The following is a 24,257-nucleotide window of genomic DNA, read 5'->3' on the forward strand; positions in this document are numbered from 1 at the left end:
CATTAAGACCACATGTCTCCTGTTTCTTTGCTTTTTTTTAACCTTGTCCCTTCCTTGTCCGTTTTGTTTTGTGTGCTGTTGTTCCGTGGGAGGGTGGTTGGATGTGGGTCTCTGCATGAACCATTAGGCAAGTTCTTGGACCATTATCTGCAACCTTTAGTTCAACAATGGAGTACTTACATACAAGACACGACAGATTGTCTAAAAAGAATCAATGAAGTTACAATCACTTCAGAGGAATCAATATGGTTATGTACTGTAGACATAGCAGCTTTGTACACCTCTATTCCCCATCAGGAGGGAATAGAGGTGGTGGAATGGATGTTATTAAGGCATGATTACAATGAAGGGACCAATGTGTTTCTTCTTGAGTTACTTCACTTTTGCCTCTATCATGGGTATTTCAAATGGCAGGACAGTTTTTACCTTCAAAGGACAGGTACCAGCATGGGTTTTACTGGGGTACCAACTTTTGCTAATATATTTATGGCAAAGTATGAGGAGACTAACATTCTGCAGAACCACCGATGGACACAACATTTAAAAATTTACGTCAGGTATATCGACGACATTCTAATAGTGTGGAATGGTCCACAAGACGAATTAAAGACTCTTCTCACTGAGTTGAATGAGTGTCATGATCAGATCAAAATAACCCATTCCGTCCATGCTAAAACCATGAATTACCTTGACATACTCATTGAAAAACAGGGACAGGAATTACACACAAGATTGTACAAGAAAGCAACAGATCGCAATAATGCGCTGCATTATAGCAGCTTTCACACCATGTCCTTAAAAAACCATTTACCCTACTCCCAGTTTTTGCGGGCTCGCAGAATCTGTTCGCAAGAGACACAGGGTCTACAAGAGATAGAGGTAATGGCACAGGCCTACAAAGACAGAGGGTATCCGGATGAGGTACTTATGCAAGCCAAGCCTAAAGCTAGTCTTAAAGACAGACAAGAACTACTGGTCAAAACAACCACAGAACCATTGAAAAGGGAGGTGTTTGTAATCAAACATTCAACTGACTGTAGATTAATCAAGAAAAGCATTTTAAACAGATGGGAGGTCATTGAACAGGAAGCTGATTTCAAGACAGTATTTGTAGGCAAGCCTATGTTTGCCCATACTAGATCAAAGAATTTGAAAGAAATATTGAAACAACCACTCACCAGAATAGGTACAGTCCACCACAGAGGTATGGTGAAATGTCATAACTGTGGCCATTGCAGTAATGTTATGGTAGGGAACGTTTTCCCACACCCACAAACTGGTAAACAGATTCAATTGAGACACACGTCTGACTGTAACACCAGTAGGGTAGTGTATGCCATCAAATGCCCCTGCGGGTTGGTATACGTGGGGAAACTATGAGGAAGGTAAAAGTTTGTATCACGGAGCACAAGAGTATGATAAGAACTAGCAACCCCAAGTCCGGCCATGCACTGGAAAGAGCGGCAACACACCATACCACAATTGCGATTCACTGTACTTGAGAGCATAGATGAAACGTTACATGCTGACACTAACCGCCAATTGTCTCAAACAGAAACATATTGGATTCGAAGTCTGAATACGCTTGAACCATGTGGTCTTAATGATAAAATTTAATTTATGTGTTTTCTGTAATTTGCTATAATTTAGAATAATGTGATGTGTACAATTCTAATATTCATTCAATTAAAACATGTATAGTAACTTTGTCAAAACCAGTACCGATTGAAATGTGCTAGTATTAAGACATTTTACATATGCTTACGGGCCAGTCAGTAATTGTATAGAACTATTAGCTCAGGGGGCCGAGCCTTTTTCGAATACCTCTCCAGTTTTTCACTGGCTAGTTCAGTTATCTTCTTTTTCTAACACACATACATTGATATGATTAGATCATCTCAAGATGGCGCCCGGCAATAGAATAGATGAGGAGTCCGTGTTTAGTGTCTAGTCCGAGGGTGGTGGCGGCATATAGGAAACAGGAAACAGTCCAAGCAACACGCGAGACGAAGAGAGGCCGGTTGGAGTCAGAAGTCAGGTAAATGGCGATTGTCGCGTTATTGCACTATTCGCATTTGAGTACCTGGGCGTATTAAAATAGGGTCTGATATAGTCTCTTCATTCACAGAGCTTTAAGAATTAGCGGCGAGTTCAACTCAGACACAGAACAGACGGGACACGTAAAGGCAGTGGGCTCGACCGGTAGGCGGTATTTTGATACCGGAGTTAGCTCAGGAAACTTCTCTGTCGTCGGCAGGCATTGAGAGCTTTTCATTTTTCAGATAGGAACTTCGCATACTGTATAAAGTGGCCAGCTACCGACTGAGGTGTTCAGGTACGAACATCATTGACAATGATCAGCATGAGGTGGCAGAGTGACACCGGGCAGGTTGGCATGTTAGTAGTTATACACACTGATTGCACAATAGAAGCACGGAGGCACCAGCATGTTTTTTGATCTGGGACTCGTTATGACAAAATTGCACTATGTTTTGCATGTACACGAGGTTGGGTCCAAAATTCCCCATTTTCGAGTTTAGATAATTTTTGTTATGTTGGTTTTAATTGCAGTATTCCCCTGACGAAGGTATCTCGATACCGAAATGCATTGGGATTGACTGAATACGATATCGTGATGAACCTATGTACATGATGTAATGTGTCCAAGAAGAGAAAAACCAAGAAAGGAAACTGTCATTAAAAACATGACGCCTTGAAGAATTTGAATTTTTGTTATTGTGGCAACAATTGATAGTTGCATGGACATATAGGGGCCGATTATGATGGCGGACGGACCTGAGTCCGTCCGCCACCATAGAGAAGGAGGGACCGTCCGCAGGGGCAGCGGCGGTCCCTCCATGCAGATCAGGATGTGACCTCCAGAGTGGCGGTCACATCCTCTATTTTTAACATTGCGGCGGGTGCAGCTTCAAGCTGCACCCGCCGCAATGTTAAAAATGCATGTATTACATTTACATGCACAAAGAGGCAGGCACCGCGCGGTGCCTGCCGCTTTGTGCATGTAAATGTTGGGGGGTACCATAGGTACCCCCCATGTGCACCCCCCACCCCCGACACCCTGGGGGCCCGCAACGGGCCCCCAAAAGCCAAAGTCCACATGCTTTTCCACGGCGGAAAAGCCGCCGCGGAAAAGCATGTCTCCGTGCAAATCCTAATTTGGCTGACGGTGTCTTGCAGACACCGTCACGAAATAGCCCTCCCCTCCCCGCAGATCAGTGGCGGACGGACCTGCAGTCCGCCGCTGGTCCATCCGCAATCCCACCGCCATCCTAATCTGGCGGTGGGTGTTCTATGTGGCTGCAGCGGTGAATCCGCATACTCCGGGACGGCGGTGGCTTCCGCCGGCCCGGAGTATGCGGATTCACCACAATCACAATGAGGCCCTTAGTTTGGGAGAGAAAGCTTGATTCATAAATTTGTGTACAGATAATGAAGCCAATGAATTGTGTTTAACAGGAGCATCCCACGGGGGCTTGTGAATAGTGCGCCGCTCTCAAACAGTATCTGTTTGTTAGTTTAGTTTGCCACTGACGTGAGCCAGTCAGTTTGAGCGGTAAGCACCACATGTATTAGGATTAAATATAACAATTTGTATATTCAACATAAGGTTTCTATTGGTGTGAAGAGGGTCAAACTTTCTTTTGTGATTTAAATAAAAACTGCCACATATGAGATCTAGAAACACTTCAGACACTGGGTACATCTACCTACATTTCAATGACACCCCAAATGAGCGCATACAGTACGGGAAAATGAGAGCGTGCGACATTCCATTGTTAATATATAATAAATATGATACCAAGCATGAAGTCAAAATATATTTTTAGGAATTTAATTTTACAATTTTTAGGAAGCAGACAAGAAGACACCATTGATCAAATAAAACTTCAGATATGCATATTTTTGTTTTCTTGCTAGGTCCTTCCACTATCAAGGAAAAGCCTTTGGCTACACCTGAGTCATGGAGCACCCTGGAGCCATCCCTGCCCTCTTTGTACTAAGAAACATGCTCATGGATGAAATGGAAGGCATGTCAGCCACTCTGTGAGAGGGCTCCAATAAACACATCACAAAGCTCTCCAGGGGTCAAAGAGCATCTTGTCCATCTGTGGATGGAGAAGAACATACCAAAAACTTTGAAAGACTAATCTACAAAACCCAGGCGGACATAGTGGTAGAGGTGAAAAAGGGCTTGGAGACTCTCAATGAGGGTTTTGACGGGGTTCAGGGATGATTTAGCCCAAACAGTGCCTAAAAAAGACCATCAAATGTTTACATGTGGGGCTCGATTGCATGGATGAATAATGACCCTTATTGACATTAAGGAGGCTTGTTTCGGTCCAGGGAAGACATGGCTTGGCAGTTCGGGCTGGACTGTTCCCATGAGGCACAGGGTCAGACTGATTTGCATATAGCCATGTCTGAACTGGGGTGGCAGAGTGGGCTAAAGAACGGTGATGGATTAAACCCAGATCTTTTGACTGGGTGTGAGTGTTTGATTGATTCAGATGCTTCGTCCATCACCACCCCCTTTTGTACCCCATACAATTGTTCCAAGCAGAGCATGATAACATAACATAACATGATAAAAACATGTACTTGTGATGCAGTTATAGGCCTGTGATGCAACATAAGGCAAATCATACAATTACAGCAATCCCTTGCCAGAGAACATTGTCACAGCCTTCACCCCTCAACTTTCAGTCGCCCCACAAGACAAGCACACACATGTGCCTATCATTACAAACATCATGGGAGGTCAGCTGTGATGTGTGGGGAAGATCAAAAGCTATGCGACTCCGTCCAAAAAACAAGGCATCAGGGAGGCATTTCTGTACTAATGTATCGTAAGTTCTTTGTTTACATATATGCCACCTTTTCTTATATACTATTGTAGTCCTTCTTGTTGGTGAAACAACAGTGAATGTTTCAGGGATGTGTGTCAACAAGGCAACTTTCTCATCTATTCTGAGATTACATGTGTTGAAGATTTCGTTCATATATATTTTTCTTAATGATGTGCACCTCCTACTCAGTTACCTTAAGCTTCTATGTTCTCTCATCTGTGATCATAAAATAAGCATGATTTATAAGGCATTCTTTTTTAAATGTAATGGTATTGGTGAGATCTCACATAGTTGTGTCAATTAGTATACACAAGATTGTTCTCCTGGACTGTAAACATGGCACCTCCCTCCAACTAGTTACGAGTTTATGTCAGATGGTCACATCTACCTCACCTGCCATTTGTTAGGTCTTGATTAAAATGTGTTTGTTCTTATTATGTATCTGAATTACAACATTTTATTCTGCTGTTCTGAAATATCAACTCTGTTGGAAATGACCATATTTTGCATGATGTACCTCAAGATTTTTGTCTCAGCTGTTTTATTGGCTGTAGAACTCTGTGCACTTTACCCCTGCTAACCAACGGTAAAGTGCCTGTGCTGCACCTTTCAACATGATGACATTGGTATATCCCTGATTGGTTTATTTCCGTTGTCTATAAGTACCTAGTATATGGTGCAAAAGAGTACCCAGGGCCTGTAAGTTAAATTTCACAAGTGAACTGCAGCACCCATACACTATAGTGACAGAGTAAACATGACTACAGGCCTACTCTCCGTAGCCTGGCTTTGCAGCTTTAAAACTGCAAATTCGATGTCTCAAAATAACCCATTTGACAGGCCTAATCCTTCCTTTTAAATATTATTAGGTCACTCATAAATAATCATCACTGTCCTTAAGGCAGGGTCCTTGGTGTTTAAAGGTAGGACATGTCAAAGTTTATTGTTAAACGTGTCCTTACAGTGACAACGCCACAAAAGCTATTTTCACTGTAGCAGAGTTGGTTGTTCCAAAGGAAATCATTGGGATACAATATTAAATTTGATATACAAGAGTCCAGGCTGGACATTTTATTTTTGACTGAGACGTGGCTCACAGAAACATCTAAACCTACAATAGCCACAGCTCTACCCCCAGGCTATTCCATCTTGAGAAGGGACCGTACCCTGGGAAAGGGGGGTGGTGTCGCAATCATTACCAAGAACAATATCTCAATCAATCAATCAATCAGAGTACTTGTAAAGCGCGCTACTTACCCGTGAGGGTCCCAAGGCGCTGCGGGAAGGGGGTGCTGCTACTGCTCGAAGAGCCAGGTCTTGAGGAGTCTTCTGAAGGTGAGTAGGTCTTGGGTCTGCCGTATGTGGGTAGGGAGGGTGTTCCAGGTCTTGGCGGTGAAGTAGGAGAAGGATCTAGTTGGTGAACCATATGGCTCTCTTGTTGGCGCGGCTGTTGGAGGGTTTCTTGAGCGGGGTGAGGGTGTGGGCGCAGTTGTCGATCCACTATCTGAGGTTTTGGGCTGTGGCGTCTGGGTTGGTGGGGTCGGTGGGTGGGTTCTTGGCGAGGGAGGTGAACAGCTGGTCTTCGGTGACTTTGCTCCAGCAGCGGCGAGGCAGCTATTGGGTGCGTGGTGAGTGGTTGGTTTTTTGAAGGTGAAATGGATGCAGCGGTGGTCGGTCCAGTGGAGTTTGGTGGTGTGGTCGAAGTCGACGTGGGAGCCTCTGGAGAAGACGGGATCCAGCGCGTGGCCGGCATCGTGGGTGGGTGTGGTGACGAGTTGTCTGAGGCCCAGGTTGGCGATCAGGGTGGCGGAGTTGGCGTTGTTGTTTTTCTCGAGGTGGAAGTTCCGGTCCCGAGGAGGATGTAGTCCGTGGAGGCGAGTGTGTGGGTGCTGGCGAGGTCAGCGATGGAGCCGCTGAACTGAGCCCGGGGTCCGGGGGTCTGTAGATGAGTGTTCCTCTGAGGGTGGTGTTGGGGTCGGTGTGGATCCGGAAGTGCAGGTGTTCGGCGGTGTTGAGGGTGTCATCTGCGTGGGTGGGGACCTTGAGGGTGGACTTGTGGACGATGGCTATTCCTCCTCCGATTCCATTGGCGCGATCCCTGCGGGTGATCTTGTAGCTGTCCCGTATGGCTATGGTGATGTCGGGCGCCGACAGTCGTTCCACCAGGTCTCGGTCAGGAAAGGCCACGTCTGGGGCGGAGGTGTCGAGCAGATCCCAGAGCTCGACGGCGTGTTTGCGTGCGGAGCGGGTGTTGAGGAGTATAGTATGCAGCGGAGGTGGGGGGTCCACTCCTTGGAGGTTTGGTGGTTCTGTCGCAGGGGAAGCTGCAGGTATGGCAGGAGAAGGGTCCGTGGGTCCGTTTCAGGGCGGCCTGGAAGCAGGTGTGGTTTCAGCCGGCGCTGAGTGCGTGGAGGGTGCTGACGTCGTAGTGAATTCTGGTGTTGTGGCGTTCGCGGGGTACAGGGGTTCTGGCGCTGGACGTGGTCCAGGCGCGTATGGGTGCGGCACGCCCGCTGCGCGCATCCGCTGCACGGCTGCTTCTCGGCCTGCATATGAGGTGGCTTGGGAGGGAGAAGCAGCTGGGAGGCGGAAGCGGGGAGGCGAATGGGTGTGCAGGGGGGGCAGGTCACAGGGATGCAGCGGCGGGAAAGGGTCGGATCGGGAGCAGCGGGGGAGCGGGTGGAAATGGTGCACAGGGCAGAGGGGAGGGAAAAACCCAGGAAACAAGGAGGCAGGAAGGAGGCAGGATCCAGGCAGTCAGGTGACGAGCAGCGGCGTGGGAGCGACCTGCCTGCAAGCAGTGTCAAAGGTCATAAAAAAGAACAGAAAAGTCACAAAAAACGGGGGGAAACGAGTGGCACAGAGGCACAAAGGTCACAAGAAAGGGCAGAAAAGGTCATAAAAAACGGGTGAAATGAGTGGCACAGAGGCAGAATGGTCACAAGAAAGGGCAGAAAAGGTCACAGAAAATGAGGGGAAACGAGTGGCACAGAGGCAGAAAGGTCACAAGAAGGGGCAGAAAAGGTCACAAAAAACGGGGGTAACGAGTGGCACAGAGGCACAAAGGTCCCAAGAAAGGGCAGAAAGGTCACAAAAACGGGGGGAAACGAGTGGCATAGAGGCACAAACGGGAGTAGAGGCAAGAAAAACAAGTACAATCAGGGGAGCAGAGCGCAAGAAAAACGAGTGCAATCAGGGGAGCAGAAGGCAAGAAAAACGAGTGCAATCAGGGGAGCAGAAGGCAAGAAAAACAATCAGGGGAGCAGAAGGCAAGAAAAACAAGTGCAATCAGGGAAGCAGAAGGCAAGAAAACAAGCACAATCAGGGGGAGCAGAAGGCAAGAAAACGAGCACAATCAGGGGAGCAGAAGGCAATAAAAATGTGTCCAATCAGGGGTCAGAGGCAAGAAAAATGAGCACAATCAGGGGAGCAGAAGGCAACAAAAACGAGTGCAATCAGGGGCGCAGAAGGCAAGAAAACGAGCACAATCAGGAGGAACAGAAGGCAAGAAAATGAGCACAATCAGGGGAGCAGAAGGCAAAAAAACAAGTACAATCAGGGGAGCAGAAGGTAAGAAAAACGAGTGCAATCATGGGAGCAGAAGGCAAGAAAACGGGCACAGATAAGAATGCAGGCACAGGGGTAGACAGGCAACAGCGGTCACAGACACCAGAAGACAGTATGGGCAGCACAGGGAAGACAGACAGACAGCGACAGTGATACAAACCTAAGGCCTACCACTGGCCACCAGGGATGAGGCGCAGGTGGTAGCCTGTGGGTGGAGGAGGGCCTCAACTTCTACAGCAGCGGCAGCTGGGGGAGGGTCAGGACACACAGGCGGAGCTGGGTGGTGGGGGAGCGACCTACCAGCAAGTCAAGACAGTCCCTATGGACGAGATGGATGGGGTAAAGTGTCTCAGTTTTCATTGTACTTTCTCCTCCCATCAATCTTTGGCAGGAGATTTAATTTATAGACCCTCCGGGGCATGCAGGGACTTTTTAAAGATCCCTTTCCAACGCAATTGCTCAATTAGTCCCCAGATTTAAGCATTTCTTGGTTCTGGGGGACTGTAATTTCCATATGGACAATCTGAATAGCCTGGATACCATCTCACTACGTGAGAACCTCAAGACCATGAATTTATCCCCTTACGTGTCTCTGCCTACCCATGATAAAAGCCCCACGCTCAATCAAATTTTCTCTAATATCACAATAGAAACGGAAGAACCAATTCCCTTAGTCTGGACTAATCACTTCTTGATAGGCTTTAAGATACATAAATTAATGAAATCAGCGCACACCGAGGGGAAGCAGCCACCTTTCACATCCAGACCCTTTTATAAAATCACCCCAGAAGCCCTGAGCACAGAGCTCGCTTTGCATCCTCTTTCCATTAGTGGTAATATAGAAGTAGACGCTATTAACCTCGAGAATTGGGTAAAGTAAGATATCTGGACAATTGCCCCTCAGATCTCACGGTCTTGTAAACTAACAAGACGATCCTCACCATGGTTTAATTAAACCCTGAGGAAATGTAAGAGTACTTGCAAACGCTTGGAAAGAGCGCGGAGGAAAAACTTTAGCGTAGATAGTAAAGAACTATATAAAAAGGCGCTGAAGCTCTATCATAATAGAATCCTCGAGGAAAAGAAAATCTTCTTCTCAGCTAAAATTGAGGCCTCCGGGAACGAGAGTAAGGAAATGTTTAACATTGAGGAACACTTCTCTTCTCCCTAAGCAGCATTCACCAAATGCACTCTATCAACTAACTGGATTATCCAGCTAGCATCTTTCTTTCAGGAGAAAATCTCTGGTATCCAAATATCATTTTCAGACTCTGAGGGGGTGGAACCTGATTCTCCCTTTGTACCCTCCGACCTCACTCTGGCAAGGGACGACTCCCTCTCTCAGTTCCCTTCTGTGACTTTAAAGCAATCCTTGAAGATTATGGAAAACCTAAAATCCGTCTGCCTTCCGACCCATGCCCTGCAAAAACACTTGCCGCCATAGCTGAGACTATCAATCCTGAGGTCAATGCGGTTTTGAACCTGTCACTGAGTAGCAGTCAGGGCCCCTCCATTTGGAAGAGTGTCAAAATTCTTCCATTGATAAAAAATCCCTCCGCTGACCCTACAATAACAACTAATTAAAGACCCATTTTCCTCCTGCCTTTCTTTGCCAAAACAATAGAAAAATATGTGAACTTCGACACCATGCCCCACGGCCAACTCCTACATCTGCTGCTGGAGTTTGGCCTCGGGGCACGGTGTTGAAGTGGTTTTCCTCCTTTCTGGAAGACAGAAGCCAGGAGGTCTGGTCTCCCCCTTTTGCGGACTGCATTTCCCCCTTGATAATCGGAGTCCCTCAGGGTTCTATCTTGAGCCTGCTGCTGTTGAACTGGCCCCTCTCGCCCTTATGGTGGAAGCTTCTGGTGCAACAATTATATCCTACGCTGATGACACTCAGTTGTTGTTCCCATGCAAGAAGGGTGAGGATCTTGATAGAGCGAAGATCAATAAGTGCCTGAGGGAGGTTTTTGCCTGGTTGCGACTCAACCAGCTACAATGCAACCCGGAGAAATCCGAAGTTATTCTTTTCGGATCTTTCATCTAAGATACATGGAAACAATGGTGGCCGACCGACATGTCGCCCACTCAGTCCTCAGCAGGCATTGTGAAAAATCTAGGGGTAAAAATGGATGATTCTCTTGCCATGAAAACCCAAGTTCAGTCGATAGCAGGTACATGCTAAGGCATTTTAAAAATGCTCCGGAGATTTCTTCCCCTCCTGTCGCTCCCCCATAGAAAGACAGTGGTCCAGGCTCTTATTACTTCGAGACTGGATTATGTAAATGTCTTATATTTGGGTCTCCACTAATTTTTATTAAATAAACTCCAGGTTGTCCAAAATGTGGCAGCCAGGGCCATCCTTATGCTGGGCCCCAAAGTACGGATTTCTTCCCACCTGAAGAACCTACATTGGTTACCCATCTGCAGCAGAATTAATTTCAAGGCTCTTGTATTGGCTTTTAAGGAGCTCCATTGCACAGGGGCCTACTACATCAGGAAACGGGTGACTTACTATACTCCTGACAGAAATGTAAGATTGTCACACCAACATCTGAACACTGTGCCCAAATTCGCTTGTTCCCGCAGCGGGGGTTGCACCTTTAAGGTGCAGGTGGCCCGTATATGGAATGGTCTGCCATTAACTCTCAGACAGACTACTGACCTATTGACCTTTAGGAAACAACTCAAAACTTGGTCGTTCCAGCAATAATCTCTAGCCGAACCTGCTCTGGCAGCCGTCTCACTCACTGACAGCCTCTAGCGCCGGGACACACTGTTGAGTAGTTGTGTGCTCTACAAGTATTAAAGAACATAACATAACATATTGTTATCTACAACTAGAAAACACCCACAAATTTCATTTTTCAACATATTAAAATATTTCTTACAAGCCTAATTCACAGGTGAATTAAAATTCCTAATACATATTTTGGAATGTGTGCGTTCCTACAATCATCGTTTACCTTCTTAAAGCCACTAGAGGCTAATCTGCATGAGCTCCAAGTCTCACCCAGGAACTGAATATCCCCCTTGATGAGACATGAACTTTCAATCAATCAATAAACTTTATTTTGGTTAATGGACCTCAAAATTGCAAAATGCATCTTAATAAATTAATGGGGATTATGTATACATATTTCATTGATTTCATGAAAACAATACTTTAAAACGTTCCTATTTTACAGATAAAATACAATAAGTAAAATCTATATCGATTAAAATCATCATTTAGATAAAACAAGTGAAGTATTATAAAACAATGAAAACAATGAACCCCAAACCATAAGCCTTCTGGTATCTAAAAGCTATACATTGTCTGCTTTACAAGGGAAGTTTAGATTGATATTTACTGACCAAAGTTAGTTGAATCACATTGGACAAATCGATGGATTCAGATTGTACTTTCCTTCTGATTCCCCACATATGGCCCAAGAATTTAACAATTGCACAAGCAAACCGAGGTCTTGCATCAGATCTTAAAATGCATAATGCCCCACTATGATCTCTGGTTCCCAGAATTTTGCATATAGGAGTGATCCATCTACTTCTAGGGACTGAGTATGCTGGGCAACGAAAGAAAATGTGGCTTATAGTTTCTTTCAGGGCAGAACAGCAATGACAACCCTTATTGGTAACAACATTACGTAGCCATGAATTCGTAAATGCATTCAAAGGGATTGTACCATATCTAAACTGAATATATAGCTTTCTGTCTGCCGACACTTAAATAAGATCAAGGAAGCCCTCCAGAGAACACAGCAGGTTCAAATCTAGGAGTTTCCCTGTTAATCTTACTAACTTGCTATTCCTGGTCTCGTTCTCAAATACTCAATCCGAATACATAGATTTTAGATGTTTTTTGTGGGATGTTCCAGGCAATTGGTGCAGCCCCCCTTTAATGCGACGTTGCCAAGTAGAATATTAATGTTCCTTATCCAACCTATCTTCTTAGACGTATCTAGGGTCCAGACTTCTTCAAAGGCTACGGCATACAAGGACGATTCGGGGGTTGAACTCAATCACTGCCAAAAAAGAAGAGGACGTAATTTTGCTAAGACTTTGATAAGTCTTTTAAGGATTTAACCTCCATATCTAGTTTAAACAGGGAGTAGTAGAGTCCTGGGTGGGAAGGAAACAAAATTCCTAAGGAACATATGCTCAGTTACTGTGAGATCATTCACTTTCTCAAAGCCCTACAGCACAGCCACAAAAAGGACACTGCTTACTGCCTTGTTTTTATAGACCTCTAGAGCTAGGGCAACCAGTTTGGTATATGAGCAAGGGGGTTCGTTTTCAGGGCTCCAACAATCTGTTTAAATTTTAGATTGGTCTTGTTTAGATGTTGCTTCCAAGTCATACCTTCAGCCAATCTTACAGCCAAATATACAAAGATACACACCCGCTCTAAGCGAGCGCTGTTTAGGGCTAAACATCTTTTAAAGGATTTATGCAGGTTCAGTATCAGGAGTTTTGTCTTAGTGGTGTTTATTTCTAAACCCCTCTCATCGCAGAAAGCCTTGAATTGGTTTATTAGCATCTGGAGCCCCTTGGGAGTTTTAGAAACAAGGCGCATATCATTCGCAAGGAAAAACGTGGCAATCTTCATATTCCCTAATGATGGAGCATCAGCAGGAATTCTAGCTAAGGACCCCACATGTTTGTTGATATTGTGGAAAAACAACGTGGATGCCAAGACACAACCTTTCCGGACCCCCCTGATGACAATAATGGGGTCGATGACTTGGCCCTGAAAACCCCAGTGCACCCTGGCATAGTTGTCATCAGGAAGATGAACAACTAATGCCAGGATCTCCAGAGGCATCCCCATGTCTCTCAACACCAACGAAAGCTTTCCACGAGACACAAAATCGAATGCTGACTTCAGATCTACAAATGCAGCATATAGGCTCCCCTTGCCCAATACCACAACCTTCCAGTAAAGAAGAATTAATCTAAAAACCTGATCGATTGTTCCAGTTTTTTGTCGAAATCCAGCTTGGAAATGCGACAATATATTATTCTCAGCCATCCAGTCCAGGATTCTCACTAGGAGGGTACAGCTGAATACCTCTGAATACATTCTATTAAACTGATAGGCCTGTAGTTAGTCAGATTATTTTTATCGCCTTTTTTAAAAACTGGAATAACCTCAGCTACCTTCCATGAGTCTGGAATTCGGGCATCCCCTGCAATAGCATTAAAAAATGCAATCATGTATTTCGATCAATTACTTTTATTGTGCAGAAACAAGTGTCCAGGAGTTCCATCCGGTCCCGGAGCTTTCGCTGGCACAATGGATACAATTGAAGTTTCTATTTCCTCCTTGGTGAAAATGACCCTCACTGTGTTTGGGGGTAAATCTAAAAGGGGCATCACTTCAGTGTAGTTTATAGTAGAGTAGTGGAGTAGAGGGCACCAAAGTGCTTCTGCCAATCCCTAGCTGTAATATTATCAGCTAGCACAGATTGAGTTCCTAAATTACCCCTACCTACAAGAATCCAAAATTCCCTGAAATCTTTCAGGGAGCACGCCTCCCCAATTTGATTCCATTTTATCTCATCCCAATTCCTCTTAGTCTTCTTTATAACTAATTTGTACAATTCCGCACTAGGGATATGTTTTTAGCTTTGATAGCTCTAACCAGTTGATGCTTTAAAAATCTACATTCAACTTGTGAACCATGAGTTCCACTTAATTAATTCTCCATCACTATGATTTATACATTTGAGATTAGCAACAAAATATCCAAGAGGATGGTAAAAGAACTTTGCATGTAACCCACAATCATGGCTGCATGAGAGCATGGGCCCTGATGTTGCAATTGCTTGCCTTCGAATGGTATAGAGTCAAAATATCGAGTTTTTATTATCGACTAGACATAATATAGAGTAAAAAATATAGAATGGACATAATATTGACTAGACATAATATAGACTACCAAAATATCGACTTGAAAATTTTAATATCGAATAGAATGGAAATAATATCGAATAAAAAATATAGAATGGACATAATATCGACTAGACATAATAAAGACAACAAAATATATCGAATTTAAGGTAAGTTAATATTAATTTTTAATTTTTGATTAATATGATTTTGTAGCGGGTTGTGGGTTAATAGGGGGATAGGGTGGGAAGTAATTTAATTATAATTAATTAAATATGTTATTTTATTTATTGTTATTTATTTAGAATTAATTGTTAATTAATTATTAATTGGTAATCAATGAAAATATAATTGGTAATTAATTTTAATTGATTAATTGATAAATATGTTAATTTTAGTAATTTATTTTCTGTAGCGGGTTGTGAGTTTATAGGGGAATAGGGTGGGAAGTAATTTAATTATAATTAATTAAATATGTTATTTTATTTAATGTTATTTATTTAGAATTAATTGTTAATTAATTATTAATTGGTAATTAATTAAAATATAATTTGTAATTTATTGTAATTGATTTATTGATAAATATGTTACTTTTATTACATTATTTTCTGTAGTGGGTTGTGTGTTTATAGGGGAATAGCTTGGGAAGTAATTTAATTGTAAGTCATTATATTTTTAAAATATTTTTTTGTGTCTAATTTTTATTTATTTTTATATTGTATATTAATTTATTGGTAATTGGTAAAAAATTAGTATTAGAAGGTAATTTTTATTATTAGTTAATTTGTATTTGTAATTTTAATTGATTAATTAACATATTTTATAAAATTGTAAAATATTTTATTTATTTTGTAATTGGTATTAATATTTAGGTTATTTATATTTAAATATGAAGTATTTACTTTCCCTACTATTGCACTCACTGGAGAGGGAATAGTAATTTTTACCCCTACGCTATCCAACGCTTTCCCTACTGTTGCACTCACTGGAGTGGGAATAGTAATTTTTACCCCTACGCTGTCCAACGCTTTCCCTACTGTTGCACTCTCTGGAGTTGGAATAGTAATTTTTACGCCTACCCTATCCAATGCTTTCCCTACTGTTGCACTCTGTGGAGTAGGAATAGTAATTTTTACCCCTACACTATCCAACACTTTCCCTACTGTTGCACTCTCTGGAGTTGGAATAGTAATTTTTACCCCTACGCTATATAACGCTTTCCCTACTGTTGCACTCACTGGAGTGGGAATAGTAATTTTTATTTTCTACGCTATCCAACGCTTTCCCTACTGTTGCACTCTCTGGAGTAGGAATAGTAATTTTTATCCCTACGCTATCCAACGCTTTCCCTACTGTTGCAATCACTGGAGTGGGAATAGTAATTTTTACTCCTACGCTATCCAACACTTTCCCTACTGTTGCACTCACTGGAGTGGGAATAGTAATTTTTACCCCTACGCTATCCAACGCTTTCCCTACTGATGCACTCTCTGGAGTTGGGATAGTAATTTTTACCCCTATGCTATCCAACGCTTTCCCTACTGTTGCACTCACTGGAGTGGGAATAGTAATTTTTATCCTTACGCTATCCAACGCTTTCCCTACTGTTGCACTCTCTGGAGTAGGAATAGTAATTTTTATCCCTACGCTATCCAATGCTTTCCCTACTGTTGCATTCACTGGAGTGGTAATAGTAATTTTTACTCCTACGCTATCCAACACTTTCCCTACTGTTGCACTCACTGGAGTGGGAATAGGTATTTTTACCCCTACGCTATCCAATGCTTTCCCTACTATTGCGCTCTCTGGAGTGGTTATAGTAATTTTTACCCCTACGCTATCCAACGCTTTCCCTAATGTTGCTCTCTCTGGAGTGGTAATAGTAATTTTTACCCCTACGCTATTCAACGCTTTCCCTACTGTTGCGCTCACTGGAGTGGGAATAGTAATTTTTAACCTTACGCTATCCAACGCTTTCCCTACTGTTGCGCTCCCTGGAGTGGGAATAGTAATTTTTATCCCTACGCTATCCAACGCTTTCCCTACTGTTGCACTCTCTGGAGTGTAAATAGTAAATTTTACCCTCTCGCTATACTACGGAAAAAATATTGTATATGTTTTGTAAATAATATGTATATATATATATATATATATATATATATATATATATATATATATATATATATAGCAACGCTCCAAAGAGTGCCACAGGCCGAGGCACCCTCTTAGAGATGTATATGTTTTAAAATATATATATATTTTTAAAAGTTACAATAATTATTTTATTAATTTTAAGTTTATTTAAGTATTTTAAGTATGTTTAAATTAATTATATTTATGATTATATTACTTTTAAATTACTTTTAAGATATTTTAAAAATTCGATATTTTGACTGTCTATATTTTTTCCTATCGATATTTTGGAGTCAATATTTTTGTACTTACCTGTTTGTAGATAGGAAGTCGATATTCTGGCATTCTATATTTTTACCTCGATATTTTGGCGAGTCGATATTTTGACTGTCGATATTCTGTCAGTGATCCCCTTCGAATTATGCGATTGTTAGGAAAGATAGAGGTAAAAAAAATTGTAGGGGTACGGCCATCATATTTAAAAAAGACTTCCAGTACAAATTTGAACCCTTAGTCTTCACTAACTGCGAAGCTGCACAATTTAAACTGGCCCTCACCCCGAATTTTACTTTTTCTGGTATATTAGTCTACCACCCTCCCAAACCATCAGCTCCCTGGGCGGCCTCCTTTCCTAACCTTCTAACTCCTCTACTCATGAACTCAGCCAATATCTCTATTCTGTGCGACCTTAACATACACTTAGAGGACCTTACAAATTCATCTTGCACAAACTTTATCTCTGATTTAGCTGCCCTGAATATTAATTTACTTAACACCGGTCCCACACACAAGGCAGCTCATCTATTGGATCCCATTTTCTCCTATGTATCCTGCATCCGCTGTACCCCTGCACTACCACTATGCTGGTCGGACCACTTTTTATCAAGAGCAGTCTACAACCCTCAATTTATTCAGAGACCTCCTTTACCTCCATACGGATATCCAAAAGGGACTGGAAAAACCTCGACCTAACTGCCCTAAATAACCTTCTATATTTTAACTCACCCAACACTGATCTAAGGGTAAATGCGTTCTCTGACTCTGTACATAAATGGCTCCTAAATGCTATAGACACCTGTCTTCCCCTGTCAAATAAGAAAATTAGCAATTATCGTCCACCTGCACCATGGTACACTGACACTCTCAAAAAAGATAAATCCAATTGAAATGTGCTTAAACAGAAATGGAGAAGAGGCTATGCTCCTGAATCCAAAATCTTATACAAAAAGGCCAAAAAACAGTATCATAATCTCTGTAACTCTGCGCGTGTTACCTTTGTTTCTATCACTATCTCTGATGCTTTGCACTGCCCAAAAATACTCTTTGGCATAGTCAAGCAGTTGGCCGGCTCAGAGACTTTAGCAAGACCAACCCCCCTCCCAGTAAATGCCAATGAGAGGATCTCAAACTCTTTTTGGTACAGAAAGTCGAGAATATCTACTCAGATATTGCAATAGCTAATTGTGGGAGCCCCTCTCAATTACAGTTATAATTTCCCCCCCGCGCACACCTTCACCCCATATGGCAAATTATAAATTTCATGACTAAGACAGGATATCCGGTTCCTCGCCCATTGTTTTGGACTCCTGGTCCCTTCTCAACGAAGATACCTTTAAAATTCTCCGAAACAGTGTGAAATACGGCTCACCCAATGACGCGATACCGATCTCGGTGATCAAACAGTTTCAGCCTACTTATCTGCGTATCATCATGGAACTTCTCACTGCTTCCCTACTGAAATCTTTAGTCCCGTTAGTCTGGAAGCACGCCATGGTGACCCCTCTTCTAAAAAAGCACAATGCTGACCCCAACACATTCTCTAACTATCGTCCCATCTCCTTGCTACCGGCATTCTCTAAAATCCTGGAGAAACATATCCACTCCCAGCTTTCCAATTTCGTTGAAACCAGGACAATTCTCCATCCATCTCAATCTGGTTTCCTTGCTGGTTTTTCCACTGAAACTATGTTATTGGGGGTCACGGGATGGCTGCGGCATCACCTGGAGGATGGTGACACAGTCGCGCTTATATTATTGGACCTGAGCGTAGCGTTTGATACCGTATCTCACCCAATACTGGTTAATACACTAAATTCACTCGATATCTGTGGAATGGCTCTAAAATGGTTAATTTCCTTTCTAGATAATCGTACCTTTCAAATTTTCTCGCCCTCTGCCAGTTCAGATAATCATCGCCTACCCTACCTGGTGCCCCAGGGCTCCATCCTTAGCCTCCTGCTTTTTAACCTATATGTCAGACCCTTAGCTGATGTTGCAGAGGAGGCTGGGTTGTCTTTCTTTTCCTATGCTGACGATTCCCAGATAATTTTTTCTCTCTCCAAAGCAAATACTGATGTTTCATCTCCCCTTTAGCTTGGATTACGAAAAATAGCCTCATGGATGCACACCAACTACCTTAAGCTTAACGGTAAAAACACAGAGGTGTTGATCCATGGCAAAAATAAAGATTTAGGGGGCCTCTCCACTGGCCCAGTGAGATGGGAGCTCTACCTCAGCCGTCTGACTACGTCCGTAATTTAGGCGCAACGATTGACAACTCACCCATTATGCACCACCAGGCTGTGAAGGTCACTGCCACATGCTTCACCATTTTGAGGTGGCTCAGGAAGACCATCTAAATGCTGCCAGAACCCACCCAGAAAAAGTGGTCCAGTCTCTTGTCACCTCAAGCCTGGACTATGGAAATGTACTATACCTTGGGTCCAACAAGGCTGTGACTCTAAGGCTACAGATGGTACAAAACTCTGCGGCAAGACTACTTTGCAGGGTCCCCAGAGCTACCCATATTTCCAGCCACATACAGAACTTACATTGGCTCAGGGTAGAGAAGCGTATCAAGTTCAAAGCCCTTAGCTATATTTTCAAAATTAAAACCGGCACAGCCCCATAGTACCACCAATCCCTGGTCAGCCCCTACGTGCCTACCGGACACCTCCGGTCATCTACCCAGGAAAACGTTTCTGTACCCAGATTCAAACTATCAAGGATGGGAGGCAGATCTTTTGCCTATCTTGGCCCTCTTTCTGGAATTCACTCCCCCTAGCTATCCGGACAAAAACGGTATACAACTGCTTCCCTGAAGATTGGGCTATTTAACCAATAACCTCCCCAAGCTGCTCATATTTCACTCAGTCCGCCCCGGCGCCAGGAAACCCTTTTTGGGTAGCTGTTGCGCCTTACAAATTCAACTAGTGAATAAATATCATCTTCCTGGTTTCTCGTGGCCTCACCTTAGGATTGGATCTCTGTCAGTCGAGCACGTAAATCCTGCTTCATTTTATTGAGTTTAATTTCATCCCCCAGGACCATGGGCAATTTAGGGTGACGTTCACATGGTGAGACTATCTTCAACCTAAGTGGGTGGTGTTCACTGTCGCTGTTCTTAATTACAGTCATATCAACTAATACAGACCACAACCTGAGATCTACTAGGAACTAGTCAATAAGGCTAGTACCTGTTGGGCTAATGAAGGTCAATTCCCCTTCTCTATCTGATACAGTCCTGCCATTGAAGGACTTTAGTCTATGTTCAATGGCCAGTGCATTTAGTTAGTTGCAAAGCTGATTGAGACCATTTCTTGATTAGTGGCAGGTTAAGTGAAGGGACATGCCAGTGTTTGTCCTCCTCATTTACTTCAAGAATGTCATCCTTATCCAGGGGTTCAAACGTTACATTAAAAATTGCCCCCAAAACCTTCTCACACAGCTGAGAAAAAGGCTTTGGATATCAGGAGGTGTTCTTTTCCTCGGGCAGAATGACCATCTGGGCTGTGTCCAGAAACTTAATTAACTTCAAACAGGACTACCCTATGACAGGCACATGTTAGCTGACACCTGGGCATGGCCCTCCTTTGTTCCTTCAGTAAGGCAGAAACCAATTACAGTGGGAAAGGAGCTGCCCCCAGAGCTGCTTCAGACTGACCTCAGAGGAGAGGTTGATCATTTCCCTAGCCATACCTCTGCCATGGTCACACAGACTCTGCACGAGGGGAAAAGGGTGTCACAATCTTGGATAAGGCAAAAAGGGGAACTGTGTGATTGTTTGCAGCAGAGCAACCAGGAGGTGCTGCAAAAGTGGATACGATTGCCCCAGGGAACTTTTATGCTATAGGTTAGACAGTGGCCAGGAGTCACCCCACCCACAGACTAGTGCCAGGCTTAAATGTGGCACCCACTATAACCTCCTCAGAACACTTTCTTGACCTGTGGAAGAACAGAAGTGAACTCTTCTGTGACCTGGGAAGAGCCTAGAAGACTGTGCCTGCTCTCCTTCATGTACCTAGGACAAAGAAGTGGACTCCAAGGGCCATAAAGCTGACAACAAGCTACAAGAGGTGTTTTTCTGAAACTGCCCAGCAGACTATCCAACTGGGCCCACCCTGCTGCTCTCCTTTGCTGGAGTGAGCCTTGACCCCCAACTGCTGTCCCCAAGGTCCTGAACTCTTGGCTGGTGTCAAAGTGTATTCCTCTTATATTGTCCTGAAACCCGGGGCTTATAAAACATTTTGGCTTCGAAGACCTCCAGAGGACTGGCAACCAACCTGCCAAACCGATTCGATAAAGGTGCATTTGTGATGGGCCAGATTCAGTTTCCTCCTGCTCTGAGCTGTTACAGAGCAGCAAATCCAATTCAGTTGTACCTGACCCCATGAAGCTACACTTGAAAAATCGATCCTCCAAAAACTTGTCTGAGTGTGAAGTTAGAAATGTTCACAAGGTGAAGGCATGAAAATGATGCGGTCGGTGAGGGACCTTCTCTGAGCTCGGAGCTTTCCTGAAAAAGTCAACGGGCCCCATTAACAAGTAATCTGAGACAAAATACTAACTTCATGACTTTCGGTATTCACTTTTTAAATTTTTTTTATTTATTTTTATGATTGTTCCACAGTATCTCGACAAAACAATTAATGCAGACATTTATATGACTTCAAACATTAATATGCTCAGAAAACAATCTCCATATACCTAAACCAATATTCCGTTTCTTCACCCCTTTAATTGAATATAGACTGAACTCTAAATTAAATAAATTATACATCTTTGCCCTCCAACGTTCAAAAGATGGGGGATCAGATTGAAGCCATTCTGCCGCAATACACAGCCGCGCGACAGTCATGGCAATGAAAATCAGATATCGATGTTAGTATAAGGGGGTACCCTTCCCTAGTTGGGGCCCCAAACCCAAAAGCATAATTGCAGAGGTTATAACAATCGGCATCCCAATAATTCTACTTATAAAATGTTCTACACTGACAATAAAGTTCATCAAGTGACCACAACTGAAAAAGATATGTAACATATCGGCATTATCCCCCTCACATCGAAAACATTTACCATCTTGTCCTGTTCCCCATTTAGACATACGAGCCGGCGTATAGTACAAATTAAAAAACGTTTTATAACATTGCACTTGCAAATGAGCAGAAAGTAAAGTTTCCCTTGACCTTAAAATAGCATCTTTTAAGGATATGTTATCTACCCTCAAAATTGAAGACCATTTACCATCATGTTTCTCTAAATCGTCTTTTCTGTACGACAACAATAGCTGGTAGACCCCCCAATTTTAGCTTGTCGCTGAATAGCCGCAACTACTATATTAGGAACCAACGTAATTCTTTTCCAAGTAATAAAGTTGTGAATTTGCAAGTACTTTAAGAATTGTGACTTAGACAAGTAGTACAATCTAGACATGTCCACAAACGAAATTAGGGAGCTATCCGTATCAGCAAAATCCCCCAATTGGACAATGCCTTTTAACTGACAGCCCACAGTAACACCATCCCAAAAAATAGGGGGAAGAAGTCTTACAGCGTTGGTAGGGGTATACCAAGATAATTTCTCAACTTGGCATAACTTAAGTATTCTTTTCCAAACATTGAAAGGCCGATATCAACACCTTAAACCTTGTCTGTTTCAAATAACTTCCTTCTATTTCTTTAAATAAACATTGTCGTGCCTCCGGTCCCAACAAAATCTGGAAAATTGAAGGGGCCTCCGCAGCATTACCTATTTCTTCCCCGGTCAATAAAATCTGCATCTTTAACAAAAAGCCTGTATAAAAGTAAAAGGTAAAATCCGGAATTGCTAATCCCCCACGTTCAATTGGAAGAGTCAAGAATCGCATAGCCCTTCTCGGTTTGCCAGGTGCCCACAAAAATTTTGAACAAATGGACAGCAAATGTTGAAAATTGGGACACTGTTAATTCTAATGGTACCGCTCTAAACAAATATAATACCTTGGCTAACACATTCATCTTAATAATATTACTTCTATAAATCAGTGTGAGGTGAAGTTGTTACCACTTATCTAATGATTCCTGAATGTTACGTAGTAATGTAATCCAATTGACATCAGCTAATTCCTGCAAAGACGATCTGACTTTGATGCCCAAGTATGTCACTTCTCTTTTAACTCGAGCATCATCCAAAGTCACTGTTCCAGAAATTAAAACTTGCGTTTTAGCTGTATATAATTTGTAGCCCGATACTTGGAGAAATACTGTAGCAAGCCACTCTATCTCTTGGAGTGCTGCATGGGGATCCGAAGTAGTTATTGCAATATCGTCTGCATATGCAAATACAGAGTATGGAATATTATGTACCATGAAGGGTTTAATCAAGGTATTGTTACCTAGCTGTTCAATAAATGGATTAATATATAATGCAAACAACAATGGTGAACAAGGGCACCCCTGTCGAGTACCCCTTGTAATATTCACAGTCTCTGATAATAATCCCGTTGAGGCAATTTTAGCGACCGGTGAAGTGTACAAAACCTAAAGGGCAGTAACAAAGCGTTGACCAAAACCCAAACGAAACATTAGTTCCCACAGGTATGCCCACTCCACAAGGTCAAACGCCTTTTCTGCGTCTAATAGGATTAAACCCAAATCTCGTTTTTCCGTCTAAGCGACATCGAACAGCGTCACTACCTTATTAATGTGCGTAATAGTATTACCCTCTGTAATAAACCCATGTTGAGTTTGTGATTCCAAAGAGCTGATGAGTTTAGACATACGTGTAGCCAGTATCTTTGAATAGATTTTACTATCACAATTCAATAGTGAAATTGGCCTTCATGACCCAACCAATTCAGGGTCTTTGCCCTTTTTACTAAAAACAACTATAGTAGCCTCTGCCCAAGATTTAGGGGCACATCCCTCTTGTGCAGCACTAAATGTGCTCAACATGTCAATTATGATTAGACAAAAAAAACATCTTATAAATCTCTGTAGGCAGCTTATCGGGTCTGGCAGCCTTCCCTAAAGTTAAAGCTTCTAACTCCTCCGTTGAAATGGGCTCATCCAACATTGCTATCTCACTAGAGTCTAGATGTGCTATAGCCCCATCCAGTAAATTAATAATATGCCTGTCATACATTTCTTGTCGGGTATATAGCTCCGAATAGAACTGATGCAACATGGATAAAATCCCTTTAGGTTCCCCACAAACTAACCTAGCCTTATCTTTCAAAGCTTTAATCCAACCCATAGATTCCTTCCAACGTAATCGCCATGCCAGACAGCGACCCACAGCTTCCCCATACTCGTGCATTTGTTTTTCATTTGCCAAATATTTTCGAACATTTTCCATATTCCAAATCCGTTGTATTTTAGCCCTTGCTTGCTCAGTGGCCTCTTCTAACTCTAAGATATTGTCCGCCCATGACATAGCCCCCTGGATTAATTTACCCTCAGCATTCCTAAGAAGCGAGTACAACTCCTGTATCTCTGCTTTCTTCTTCCAGTTTCGTTGAAAAACAAATCTTAATACTGC

This window comes from Lissotriton vulgaris, chromosome 11 (assembly GCF_964263255.1).
Source record: "Lissotriton vulgaris chromosome 11, aLisVul1.2, whole genome shotgun sequence".
Taxonomy (NCBI): Eukaryota; Metazoa; Chordata; class Amphibia; order Caudata; family Salamandridae; genus Lissotriton; species Lissotriton vulgaris.